The 13,827-nt window shown below is 44.9% G+C and overlaps 1 long non-coding RNA gene across 2 annotated transcripts; it reads right to left on the reverse strand.

Annotated features, from left to right (window-relative positions):
- Positions 1-894: 894 nt before the first annotated feature.
- On the reverse strand, positions 895-6,356 carry LOC128352873 (uncharacterized). Of its 2 annotated transcripts, none has more exons than XR_008320671.1 (3): positions 6,246-6,356; positions 3,001-3,950; positions 895-2,387 (listed from the first exon to the last, which is right to left on the reverse strand). It is a non-coding gene; the product is annotated as an uncharacterized LOC128352873 (long non-coding RNA). The 2 variants fall into 2 exon arrangements; XR_008320672.1 differs by having other exon boundaries at positions 3,001-3,091; positions 6,246-6,347.
- Between the last annotated feature and the right edge of the window lie 7,471 nt (positions 6,357-13,827).

The raw sequence follows: 13,827 nt of genomic DNA on the forward strand, positions 1-13,827 counted from the left end.
CTAACACAGAGAAATATTTGGTCCACAAAAATAGTTTTCTGTGAACAGCTGACCCACACACCATTTCACAAACTACTTTTGAAACTCCCTTCCCTTAAAAAAAAACAGTTTTCCATGGGGTTTTGGAGAGATGCTGTTTGAGAAAAACAAGTCTAAAGGATCATTGGGCTCATGGAACCTGTTTTATGGTTCTCTGAATTCTGGCCAAAGACTCCATCCTGGCTAATTCAATGAATAGGCAATATTCAGCCAGTGTTACCTTTAAATCCAGTTGAATCCAGTGTACCTTCAGAACCACCTCTCCTGTCCAACATCTACCCACCCTGTGAGGTCGTCTCAGGTGGGCCTTCTCGGAGTTCTGGGCCAAGAGAAGGTACATGGGGCCCAGGCTCATTCGAGGGCCGTCTCTGTTCCAGCCCCCTCCACCCTGCCTACTGAGATTCGTAATGCCACCTGTCCTTTAAGAAGCTTTTGAAAACTTATATATTTTGCCTGGCTTTTAGTTTTTAATTTGTGTGTGTGTCTGTTTTCCCCTTTCCCCCCCATTGTTTTAATTTATGTAAACCACCTCAAGTCTATGGAAATCAGGTGGCCAATGAATTTGCTAAACAAACAAACAAACAAACAAACAAACAAATGCATTTACTGAGGTAAGCATGTGCTTGATTCTGTATGTGTAGCAGATACCAATGGGATGTAGGACCACACAGATATATTTTATATAATTTTTATTTTTTATTTTTGTGGAAATATGCAAAATAAAACATTAAAAAAAAAAAAAACACCAGGAGCTTTCCCAGACAGTAGGCTTTACTGTGGGTTTACTGTGATACTTTTATGCAAATTCAAAGCCCCCCCCCCATGATACAATAAATAGATTTTATTTAGCCTGGTTAGAAATTGGGTTACATTCTAATGCACAATGAAAAACCTGAAATGTGTGTGAAGTGCTCCCTGATAGCTCACAGAGAGGCTCTATACATGATCCGTGTGTAGCGTCTGGGAGGGTTCTGGTCTCCCTGCAGATGAGCAGTCATGTTGCCCTGAGTGGCCGTACTGGCCACCAACATGAGTACCGGCTCCATTGCGGAGCTGGTGGGGGCTGCGGGGATGCCCCACATAAGTTCACAGTGCACTCTGGGGGACCCCCGATACCGAAAGGCTGCTTGTAACCTCCCAGTCAGGGGTCTACTCATGTGTCGCCATGCGCCGCAGTGACACATGACCAGGAAAACAAGGTTAAGTGCTCCGCTCCATTAACCTCATTTAAGGGAAGGGTGTTTTAGGTGAGCTAGCCACTTTGGGAGCATCAGGCATGCCTGAAAGCCCGATGGTTCCCATGATCATTGGAAAGCAGGCTAAACTCCCTTAGCCTGTTTTCCAGTGATCATGGGAATAGCCTCATTGAGTTTGAGATAAATCTGCCCAAACTGAGAACACCCCCCCTCCATTCTGGAGGAGATGCGGGCTAAAAGCCTAGTGTGGAAAACTTCCAGATAAAACTCAGCTCAGGGACAAACAAATATAACATCTCAGGATCGTACGTCACTTAATTTATTTAGGATATTTGTAAATAAAATACACACAAAATATTAAGAAGTACGCAGGTGCCATTTTAAAAGGGTTTTTTTGCTAGAACATGTTGAAGCTATTCTCACAAGGAGCGAAAACTGGGCTAGGGAAGGCCAGCCTGGTTTTTGTTGTGTGTGAGAACCTCCGGGAGCTGCGTGGCTTCCAGCGGCACTGTGGCAGCGAGCCCACTTAAGTAGCCTGCTGCTTAACCTGGCTTTGGGGTGCGAGTGCACCCCAAAACCGGACTAAGTGAACATGAGTCTGCCACGGTTGCTTATAGCCATGGTGGACACACTTGGGGAGGAGAGAGGGGCTCCCAGTAACGCAGCATGCACTCACACAGTGCATTATTGGGGCTCTGGGGGCAGGCCACTACACAGTGGCACTTCCCTGCACCCAACTCCAAGAGCTGCCAGATGAACCACAGGCAGTCCACAGGAGAGCTGCCGTTTATCTGGGTGGGTGATCTGTCCCCCAAGGAAAGGTAAGATATCGTCTGTGGGGAGGGTTGGGAAAACCCACTCTCCCCATAGCACCCCTTTGACACTTCAAACTGCTTGTGTGAAATGCCTCTTTGTTTTCCTTTATATTTGTTAGAGACCAACACCCAAATGTTCTATGAGGCACTATACCTCATGATCTTGCCAGCCTGCCAGTGAGGCTGGCTGAGGCAGCTGCTTTAGGTGGCAAATTGGTGCAGGTGGCAGATTGGTTCCAACTCCAGTACTCCTAAAATCTCTCATGGGAGCTGTGGCACCAGTCATCACCATCCTAGTCATCTTGTTCCTCCTTGCTCTTGGTCACATCTGATCCTGCTTTTTGAAAAAAGAAGAGGAAAGGAAAATGGGAGTGGCAGGAAGTGTTCAGAATCAAAAGCCAGGATGAGGATGGCAATAATACCAATGGCCACTGTATTCACCTGATAAGCGGTGTGTGTGTGTGTGGGGGGGGTGGCATTGGTGTGCTGGAAGAAGCTAAGCATAATTGATGGGCAAGTGAAGGGCATGACAAATAATCGTGAGGCAGGGATCTCTGAAAGGCTTTAAACGGAGGGTGGGTGGGTTGTGGTGAGACAAGGCAATGTGGCTGCTGGCTATGTTTCCTCTTCCCCATATCTTGCAAAGCCTGCAAAGATTGGGAGTTGCAGGAGTGCAGGGTGAGGAGAGAAGATGTCCTCAGTTTGCAACTTCCTACAAAAAGCAATGTTACTGGGAACAGCCTATATTCTGCGACGATACCTATAATAACAGCAACAACATTGATAATAAAATTCAGCCATCCCAAGTCCTTGGGAAGGACTTAATGTCTGGATAAAACAAACCAGGCAATAACACCTGTCTGACTGTGTAAACAACAACAACATAATAAAGCCTAAATAAATCCATGCCCTTGTAGAGTCCCAGGGCAAGGTTGCATCTGGCAGCTTACCTCAGGCATCCAGAGGCCTTGGGCTGCTCAGCATGAACATATGGACCCCAATGAAGTCCCATAGGTCATTTGCAGCCAGTCCCATGTTTTGCTGTGAAAGGCAAATCTGTGAGTTAATCAAACTGAAACTGTGTAGGGCTATAAGATAATAATCAGAGCCTTGAATTGGGGGGGGGGGTGTGTGTGGAAGCTAACTAGTTTTCCATGTTGTGAAGAAGCAGTGCAGCAGCAGGGAGAAAATGACTAGTCTGTCTCTTGGGAAATTGTTATAGTTCCAAGAGTGTTTTTCCACCCTTTCCATTAACATTCTAGTGATGACAGTCCATGGGGCAAAGAGACTCTTCTTAGAAGAAGAAGAAAAGGAAACAAGTCAAAAGCACATGTCTCAAGGAAGCCCTTTTTAACCTTGTGAAGAAGAATGCACCACGATGAGGTGAAATGGTCTTCACGGTGTTTGCAAACACTCTTTTCAATTAGATATGTCTCAGAACTCAAAACATTTAATCCGTTGCCAAGAGAGCAGAAAGGATGTGGCTTTGTACTTTGTGAGAATAATGACACCATAGATGTTGAGCCAAATTTTGAGGAGACTTCTAAATGCCATCTTAGGGGAAAGATTACGCAGTGAATTAACCGTAACTGTTTGTCACCTCCCATAGCTCAACCGCAGAAATAAAGCACTGAATAGGCCTCCTAATCTTTTTTCTTATCCCTTTCTTTCAGATCAAGTCAAGTGGAATATGAAGGCTTTATTTCTACTGAAATCTTCTGTGTGAAATTAGACCTTTGGAGTCCAAACTTTCCCAGCAGTCTTTTTTTTTTTTTACAGTAGTAGTCAGTGTTTAATTACTTGACTTTTACATGGTACAACCTCTGAGACCTTCCTGACTTGCTGAGTCTTCAGGTGTATTGTTCAGATTGTTCAATGGTTCTGTTTAGCTTGTTAACACCTACAATGTGGGATGGCAGGGGAAGAAGGGAAGAAAGACCTCACAGAATAGGCAGTTGCTACACTGACAAAAGCAATCTATATTATACATGGATTAAAAAGGTTTTTAAACCTTCTCCTTTACTCAGAACCATACAGCAGCCTTGCCAATCCCCAACATAAATTGCCTCCCAATGTGCTATTAGCCATGGAGGAAGAAACTCACAGGCACAGTCATAGGATTCTACAAGATGTATAGCTTAGCCTTAGTCATACTTTAAGATTACTGCTAGGATTGAACATGTATATGTGCTGGCTCGGTGCCTAGAGGCTGTCAAGACATGGATGGGCCAAAATAAGCTCAGGTTTAATCGGCAGCGTAGGGAGGCTGGCAGCGGCCCATCTGCAGCCGCCACCACAGCCCCCTGGCCCCCACATCTGACATAAGACGCAGGGGCCCAGATAGCCACGCCCCCGCATCTGGCATCAGACGCGGGGGACATTGCCTCCCTCCAAAACAGGGCCTCATGGCCCCATGTGGAAAGGAAATCAGCCCACGCTGCATTGGGCACCATGGGCCCGAGAAACTCTCCCTGCTTTAAAGGCAGGGAGAGCCATTCCAGCCACGCTGCCAATGCAGCATGGGCAGATCTCTCTCCTAAACAGGGCCACGTGGCCCCATGTGGGAGGGAGATTGATCGGCCCTGCTGCATTGGCAGTGAGACCAGGAGCAGCTCTCCCTGCCATTAAGGCCGGGAGAGTCATGCCGTTAAGGCCGGGAGAGGCACCGAGCCAGAACATGATGGGGCCACGCGGCCCCCTTTGGGACCAAAATAATGCCCCCCACGTCTGAAGACAGATGCAGGGGGCGTGTCTGGGGCTGCACTCATAGCCCTTGATTGGTGGCAGCCCAGGTTCTTTGAACCCGTTCGCCCAATGGTGGCTCTGCCCCTGGGCTTAATCCCTCCAAGACCAAGTTGCTCTTGTTCAGTTTGTGATCTGGCCAATTGCTTTGTGTGTTTATCTCTTGACGAGGTTGTGCTTCCCTTGAGAGAGATGATTTGTGATCTGGGGGTCCTTCTGGACTCGTGGCTCCTGCCTGAACAGGAGGTGGAGGCCATGGCCAGGGGTGCCTTGGGCCAGTTTTGGCTGGTTCACCAGTCATGGCCTCTTCTTGACCGGCAGGCCCTGGCAACAGTAACTCATGCCTTTGTTACCTCTTGAATGGATTACTATATCACGCTTTACCTAGGGTTGCCTTTGAAAATGATTTGGAAGTTTCAACTAGTCCAGAATGCAGTGGCCTGCCTTCTCATGGGTGGCTGTAGATTTGATAGTGTCATACCTCTTTTATGGTCGCTGCATTGGTTGCCTGTTTACTTCCAGGCCTAAAGTGCTGGTTCTCACCTACAAAACCCTTATGGGCTTAGCACCTGTATATCTTCAGGATCACCTCTCTCAGCCAGGGGCGTAGCAAGGTTGGAGTGGGCCCAGAGACGAGATTTTAAAATGCCCCCCCTCAAAGTCCAGGGCCTCCACACACCCCAGGCCCCCGAGGATTTAAGTCTGATATTTCAAAATAAGTATGCTGCCTAGAAATACATTTCACTGAATACACACATACACACACTTCACAATATATAGTTATATGCATTGAGTACTATATATTTGTGCTACTTTTAATGCCTAGAACACACTAGAAACACTAATTATTAAAATGGGACCCTCGCTGCAGATTAGCAAAGGAGACTCTCAACCATGCAGTGTGAGCCTATGTATGTTTTCTCAGAATTTTGAACAAATTCAGTAAAGTTTGATTGCAGGAGGTTTTTCACAGGAGGCTTTTAAAGCCCTTTAACACACATCTCCTCTGGAATGGAGGTGCTGCATTCACATGTTGGCCAGATTGAACCTGAAGTCCCTGCGAGTTATTGGGGAGCAGTTCACACACAAGAAAAATAAAATAAAATAAAATAAAATAAAATAAAATAAAAGCACCACACATGCTTCACAGTTCTCACTCAGACCTTCTGGGTTGCAAAACAACTTGAGCATAAGTGCATTTATAAATGAATGAATGAATGGTTCCAGAATGAATGAATGGTTCCAGAAGTTTTTATAATTTTCTGCCATGAAACAAGCCACTTATAGGATTTTTTAGATAGTGTTTTTTTTAAGCCAGAAAATTTTCCAAGTTGTTTTAAACTAAATATTCAGAGACTCCTCAGTCTCTCCCCCCGTATCAAAGCCCTATGGCAAGCAGATCCCTATATATCTGGGGGAAAGGGGTGACCACAAAAAGGAGTTCACATTCTACCTGGCAAATGCTGGGCTGAGCAGAGGGTCTGCTGCAGAGATCTGTGGGGGCCATGTTGCCTGTCTGCCTCCTTCCTTGCTTGCTTGGGGCCTCCCTGCAAGCCTACTCCAGTTCAGGCTTCACTGAGGCCTTCCTGGAAGCCCCGCCCACCCACCGATCAGCTGATTGGCAGGGAGAAAAGGAGCTCTTTGCAGGCAGCTTGTCTGCTGCTTATATTGCTGGCCAGGAGGACAAGCAGGAGAGAGGACGAACAGGGCAAGTGGCTGAGGGGACTTGGGGCTGGGCAGGGGGCAATGGGGAGTCATGTGAGGTGTCTCTGGGGGGCCCCCCAAGGCATTGGGGCCCCCAGGCAAGCGCCTCCCATTGCCTAATAGTAGTTACGCCCCTGCTCTCTGCCAGTTGTATCCCATCCTGTGAGGGCTTCTCAGTTGGCCCTCCTTAGTGTCCAAGGCCCTGGTGTATTGCGTGGTACCTGGGCCTGTAGGAGGGCCTTCTCTGTGGCCGCTTCTCTTCTTTGGAACACCCTTCCCCCCGATTTGTTCAGCTTCCTCCTTAGTGGCTTTTAAGGCCCTTCTTAAGATGTACCTTTTATGCCAGGCTTTTACCTTTAAAAAAAAAATTTTTTTTTGCTATTGTTATTGTTACTGTTCACCACCTAGAGTCTTTGGAGGAGGCAGTATACAAGAACATTTAGATAGATAGATAGATAGATACCTGCATGGTCCCATTTAAGTGTGCATTTCATAAAAATGAAATTTTCGATATGAGGTTTGCTTGTGAACATGAGAATTGAACTAGCCATGCCTTGAAAGATGTCACTTGACCCAGCATGGATTTATTTATTTATTTTTTAATTTATTTTTTAAAAGTTTTGGTAAATGACAGTAATGGGGTGCCACTGTGAAAACGGACCGTAATGGGAGCAAAGGATTAAAAGGCAGCTCAAGGGCCCCACAGCTTCTTTTTAAAAAATAATAATTCAAGGCCAAACCATGATCCCTTTCTCACAAACAGTGAGAAAGGGCAAGAGGGCTAGGAAGCCTTAAAAAGCTTACCTCCCCGCAGACAACTGAGGGCTCTCTCTTCGGCAGGCAGATCACCTGCCCAGACAATTACCGGCTGCATCAGACAATTACCGGCTTACATCACCCACCTCCCCAAAGCTCTCATAATGCACCATGTCATGAGGATACCCCCTCCCCTCTCCAAAGCTGGCCAGGAGCCTCACACTCTGCCGGCCCTGGAGATTAGGAGCTTGCTCTCCTAACCTTATTTTAGAGGGTGGCTGCAGAGGCAGGTTTGCTGCTGAGGCACCACTCCAGGCGGTACACATGATCCCGGCAAAACCGGGCTGGGCTTCCTTAGCTCAGTTTTGCCTGTGTGTGTGAATAGCTTCAACAGTCACATCTCTTTTGGCCCTAAGCCAGGCAAATGTTTGTCACTTCCACGTTTGTTCTGACAGTTTTGAAATGGTGTACTGTACTGTAACCTGAGCTTAATCTGGCCCAGGCAAAAGCTATCAGGTGGAGATTGAAAGATCCCTTTCTTTTAATAATTACTTATGAAAAGGCTCCCCATCTTCAGAATGTCAGATTCTAAAGCTAATGCATAACTCTTATCAGCTTGTAAATTAAATTGCGTTGTTGTTGTTGTTGTTTTGGAAAATGTGGTTTGAGGGTGGCCTGAAATTAAACCCTGTCAATATTGATTGGTTGGTTGGTTGGTTGGGTTTGTTGAAAGAAATTTTGCACACACACACACACACACACACACACACCAGGATGACAGTCCTCATAATACAAGCTAAACAGTTGCATCCTTTCAAGAAGGTGTAAAGCATTTCTCTATGTAGGTTTTTGGTATAAAATCTCCAGAGGGAATCATTTGATACTCTTCTTAATCCACAGAGAAAAAAGCTTAATTAGTTCTTGCTGTTCCCGGGAAGGCAACACTTGCTAAAAACAAGTATCTTCTGTACAATGGGCCTCACTTCCAGTAATCATGAACTTCAGGATGAAGAGTCAGAAAATCTTTTCTGTGAACAATGCATGGCTAAAATGTGTTGGAAACAGACAATGGCTTAAATAAATCCCAGCATTAACTTTCATGTCAAACTTGAAGTGGACTCCAAATCAGATAGAGAGAGCAACTGAGAGAACAAAACAGTGCATAGTTAAATTGCTATTTCTTTCTGTGGCCTGGAAGCGTCAAATGAATGCATCAGGAGCTTTCAGAATCCCTCCCTATTCCTGTTTGCACTGCAGGCTGAGAATTCCATGACTGATAATTAGCCTTCAGAATGCAACCTCTAGTCATGTATGCTCCTATCGAAAATATCCATTTGCCATAATTAAACCTACTGATGACTGTCCATGGCTCCTCATATTTTTAGGACTGAAAGCATTCTGGAGTTTGTCCTGACTAGTTTAGCAATCAATTGGACAGTTGCTTTGAGAATTCTTTTCCCAACGAGGAAAATATCTCTCCTCTTCCTCCTAGCACAGTAGCTTTTCAGCCTGTTTTGCTACCTGCTTATGATAAATACAAGCAAGAACAGTTGAGCTAATCAAACAAGCTTGATTTGTAGTCTGAAAGTAGAAGTCATTAGCAAACAGTCCTTTGGCTAGGGACAACTTGAAGGGTGATATATGATTTTTCACTCATTTTAAGTCATTTCTATTGAATTCTGAGCAATCTGGTTATTCTTTAATAACCCCAAAAGTGTTGAAATGGAAAGATTTGTGCCTGTTAAAAATGGCAGATTATAAAATGTTGTTTTTGCAGCTGTTGGATAACTCATTAGTAAACATGGGGGCTTTTTGTTTTTGGTTTGGTTTGTTTCTTTTCCCTTTCAGGGAGCACTTGTCTTTCCAGACAAACAAAGGTGGCAGACTAATGTGTTTTTTACCATTTAGTCTAGTTTGAGGTTTGAAATAACTGTTTGTAAGTAAAGAGCTGACCTAATTGCATATACAGTGTGGAAGTATTTATAAGGCAATGGGTTCCATATACGTGACTGAAAAATCGAGAAATGGCAAACTGTTCCAGTAAAATTTACTGTAGTGGGAGGTGTAAAACCAACTCAATTATAAGACTGTGGCCTTAAAACAAACTATAGTTTCGTTTTTCTCATTTTTTTGTGGGAGGCAATAGAGAGACAACAATGGTACATACTGTTGGGAAAATGTCTCATTTCTGTGGAGAGCGGATTTCTTTTTAAAACGATAAACAGCAGTAAGTAGCTATGGTCCCTTGGAGCAAAATTCTTATTAAATAAGAATATGTGGTTGGAGAAAATGAACTTTCAAAAGCTTTGGGGAGAAATTTTTATACAGTCGCTCATCTTTGTAATAGTTTTACAGGCTCCAGTGGCCGTAAATGGTGTGACTGAATGTTTCTCAGTGAGATCGGCAGCCAAACTGATGCTTCCCAGCAGGGTAGTCACATCTGATGACGAAGGGAATCAGATCCCATTTGAATGCATGAAATAAACATGATGCCATAATTTCATAGTTATTGTATAGGTAAATCTTTGGGCTGTATCATATATTTTTGTTGTTGTTTTGCGTCTCCCTGAACTTTCTAAATATATTTTTACACTCAGTTGTACAGGATATATATGGGATGCAGAAATCTTTTTTCTTAGCTTCTATTTAGTTTCATTTTAAATTAGCTGTAAATTAGCTATAAACCTATTGGTCAGATCTAGAACAACCTCCTGTGGTGAGTACGGTATGTGCATCAGTCTCCTAGCTTATTGAGAACTCCCTGGCTTTGATCATAACTTTAAAACACAAATACTCATACACAAAAAAAACATTCCCTAAACTTTAAATGGTCATTTTGTTTTGTTGCCTTTTGCCCCAAGTGTGGGAGCCCAGTGTCAGAACCACTGCTAGACCAAGACCTTTGAGCACCTTAAGCAAGGTGCCAAATGCCACCCTCTCTTGCATACACTCTCTTCCCTACTATTCTATTTTAAAAAACAGTGGCAGAATCAGTATCCACCACTTTATTTAATTTGAATGCATACTCACAGAAACTCGCGCACTTCAACCTTCTCCTTCATTCCAGCGGTGATGCCATTGCACACTGCATGCACCCTCCTCCATCTCTTCCCTTGAGCACCACTGGGATGATTATGAAAAAGGGAATGAAGCAGAATTCCTAATCAGCCCAGCAGCACAAGAGGTGGAGGGTGCACATGCTACCCATGTTGAGGAAGATGGTACTGGCAAAGGGGAAGAGCTGTTCAAGAAGCAAACAAGAAGGATTAAGTAAAGCGCTGTTCCTATGGTGGGAGTGGCAGAAGAAAGCAGGTAAAGTGGCAGTGGCGGCAAGGGGCATTTTGCTGCCCTACTGGTGTCCCAATAATCCACTACGTCAGATAACAACATCGTCATGCCTTAGAAAGATCACCCCTGGTCAGAACACTGGCAATCTCTCTCCCCTCCACCCCAGAAATTTTAGCCACCATATGTGTGGCTGAGGGATGGGGGGTAAGCCAAGCAGGCCTCCCCATACTGTGGTGTTGGTGGGCAGAGTGGCCACTGGGTCTTTCTGTCCATCCGACCCAGAGGCCCTTGGAAACTGCGGAGCGCCCCAGAACACCTGCTCAGTTGGAATAGTGAAGTCACAGGCTTGTGGCTATCTATTCCAACTGTGCAGGCACACTGGAGTGCCTCACAGTTTTCAAGGCCACTGGGCCAGACAGACAGGCCCAGCAGCCACTCTGCCCACCACCACCACCACTGCCACAGTGTGGGGAGGTCTGATCGGCTCACCCCCACCCCCGGCCACACACATGGCAGCTAAAATAACAGAAAAGTGGCCTGGCCTTGGGCCAAAATAAACAAATACATACTCAGAAAAGTGGCTGTTTAGTATAGTGGGGCCTTATGGCTGGGCGGTCACAGGGTGGCTGCAGGAGGCCACCCCCAGATCTTGGAGGCCATTGACCGGGGCCCCAAGGTCTGGGGGTAAGACCGCCTCTACACACACACACACACACACACACACACACACACACACACACTGAAGTGGGACATTTCAAAATCCTACTTCCTCAGACTACCATTTAACTCTGGGCCAGTTCAAACAATGCATCCAACTGGTTCCTCTGAGCAGACATTGAAGGACATGAGTCTGCACATCTCAATCTATCTTTCCTGTGTGCTGTCCTGCAACTTCATAATCAGGTGACGGGACAGTCCCTTTCCTTGCACAAAGGAAGAACAGCATAGCAGAAAGAAGCCCCAACCAAGTTCTTCTGCCAGAGAGGCTCATTTTCTGTGTGAAGGAATCTAATTTTTCTGTATTGGAAAGCATTCACATATTGCACCCAGGGCCGGCTCTTACCAGTAAGCAGATGATGCACCGCATCGGGGCGCAGTCTGCAGGAGGGCATTGAGCCAATGAGTCGGGGCGTTGCTTCCCACCTGCGAGGCGCACCTGTGCAGTTAAGTCTCTTAACTGCGCAGGCACGCCTCGCAGTTGGGAAGCAATGCCGGGCCAAGCAGCAGGCCACGACATTGCTCTGATATCTTCTGCCACCGGGGGGTGGGGTAGAAGGACACACACGCACCCCTGCAGCCATCCCCTCAGCCGTGTGGCAGCTCGAATTGGTGGGAGGCAGCGAGAAGAAAATGGCCCCAGACGCAGTGATGATGGAAGAGGGAGGAGGAGAAGGAAGCGGCCGGCGGCCTCATAAGGGAGCCTGGCGAAGGGTGGGCAAAAATGGCAGGGAGGGAGGGAGCCCGGTGGGGAGAGAAAGCGCTGTCGGGGGCGGGGGAAGCTGCCTCTGGCAGGATGTGGTCGGGGACCTCCAGAACAATGGGGAACTGACTCTCTCTGTTTCTCGCCAAGACTGCTCCATTCTCTCTCTCTCTTTCTCTCGCTCATTCAAGCCAAGACTGCCCCATTATCTTAAATACCCAGGGCCTAAGCTGTGTAGGGCTTTATAGGTTATAACCAGCACCTTGTATTTTGCCCAGAAGCGTATTGGTAGCCAAATAGCTCTTTAAGTATAGGAGTAATATTATTATAATTATATTATATACATATTATGTACATAATTATATTATATACAATGTTATGCACATAATTAAGTAAAATCTGTGTGTATTAAATTTTGAATACACACTAATTGTAATTATTTTGAATTTAATTTTTTACTATGGGGGGGTGCTCAACAGAATGTTGCATTGGGGCGCCAGATCCCCCAGAGCCGGCCCTGATTGCACCCCACACCATCTTCAAGTATTACCATCTGGGACAAACTTTATTTTATGATTCTTCAGTTTTATAAACTATCCTTCATTCTTACTCTCAACGGATGTTGTTTCTGTGCTTAGTGCTAAGGCAGATGATCCATATGGAAATTGGCAACATCTTTCATTGCACAGGCCAGCTGATCTTGATGTAAAGCTGGATGCAGTTGGTGATGCTTCTGTTGTTATCTATTATCACTCTCCTGTTAGGTGGATGCAGGCAGCAATAATCAGAAGGGTTACTTGTGCTAGGCCCAGTCTCAAAGCAACATCAGAATACACTTTCAGCTCTTCTTTAAACATAATCTCATTTATAAGTGGAGAAAAAAGTGATTTGATTCTGCTTTTGCCTTGACACCCTTCTACTTTCACTTAGAATCTGGGTTCCCAAAACAATCTGGGTACCTCTTTCTTCAACTAATGGTTTGCCCATCTTGGGAAAGACATCAGTTTCTTTAGTTTTAAACGGAGGTGTTATTTTTAAGGCTTTATAGTGTTCTTCTTTCTTTTCTTTTCTTTTTTTGCTGCATATGATGGTTTGTGAACAACTTTAAACTTCTACCAGAAGAGTTTCTAACTATTTCTTGGACAGATCTGAAATAAAAAGAAAGCTCTTTATACAGCAATTTTGCACCCAAGACAAATGTGAATTTTGGCTTGAATATTTTTGAAAAAAGAACACACATTTTTGAGCTTACACAGTATGAGCCAAACCTTGTCTTTGTTTCACAAGAAAAAACATGATTCTTCTGGGATAGTCTATTTGGCAATAGAAAAATAAAAGTGGTTTCTGTTTATTTGTAACATATCCAGATATTGTAATTGTATAGATTGATATTTGCTGGGTTTTTTTCTCCTCAGCAGTATATTCAGCGCCAGTAAATTCTGTGATTGCTAGAAACTTTGCAGAATATGGCACTTGTATGAGATTGTATTTCCCCCCATAGAATTATGCAGAGTCTTGCATAAAATACCACATCTTTTTATTGCTGATCATGAACAACTCTTTATAAACCATCACACAAGTACACATATGTGAGGTAAATAGGGTAGTAAAAAGGAAATATTATCCACCACGCATTCCTTCATAAAACTTTCAGTCAGTGAATAGAAGTGCTGTTCATAACTGAAGTAGGAAGCTGGAGAGAAGGAAGTGAGTTTTCAATTCTGCATGTGCAATCCCTGTCCTCAGTCGTAACCGGCTCTTCTAGTGTTTAATGGAACTCAGCTGCTGTGTTAACTGCCAATGCCAATGAACTAGTGGCTACATCAGAAACATGCATGGTGAAGCAATGCCCCTGACTACAGTTTGA

Source organism: Hemicordylus capensis, chromosome 4 (genome assembly GCF_027244095.1).
Source record: "Hemicordylus capensis ecotype Gifberg chromosome 4, rHemCap1.1.pri, whole genome shotgun sequence".
NCBI classification, from domain to species: domain Eukaryota; kingdom Metazoa; phylum Chordata; class Lepidosauria; order Squamata; family Cordylidae; genus Hemicordylus; species Hemicordylus capensis.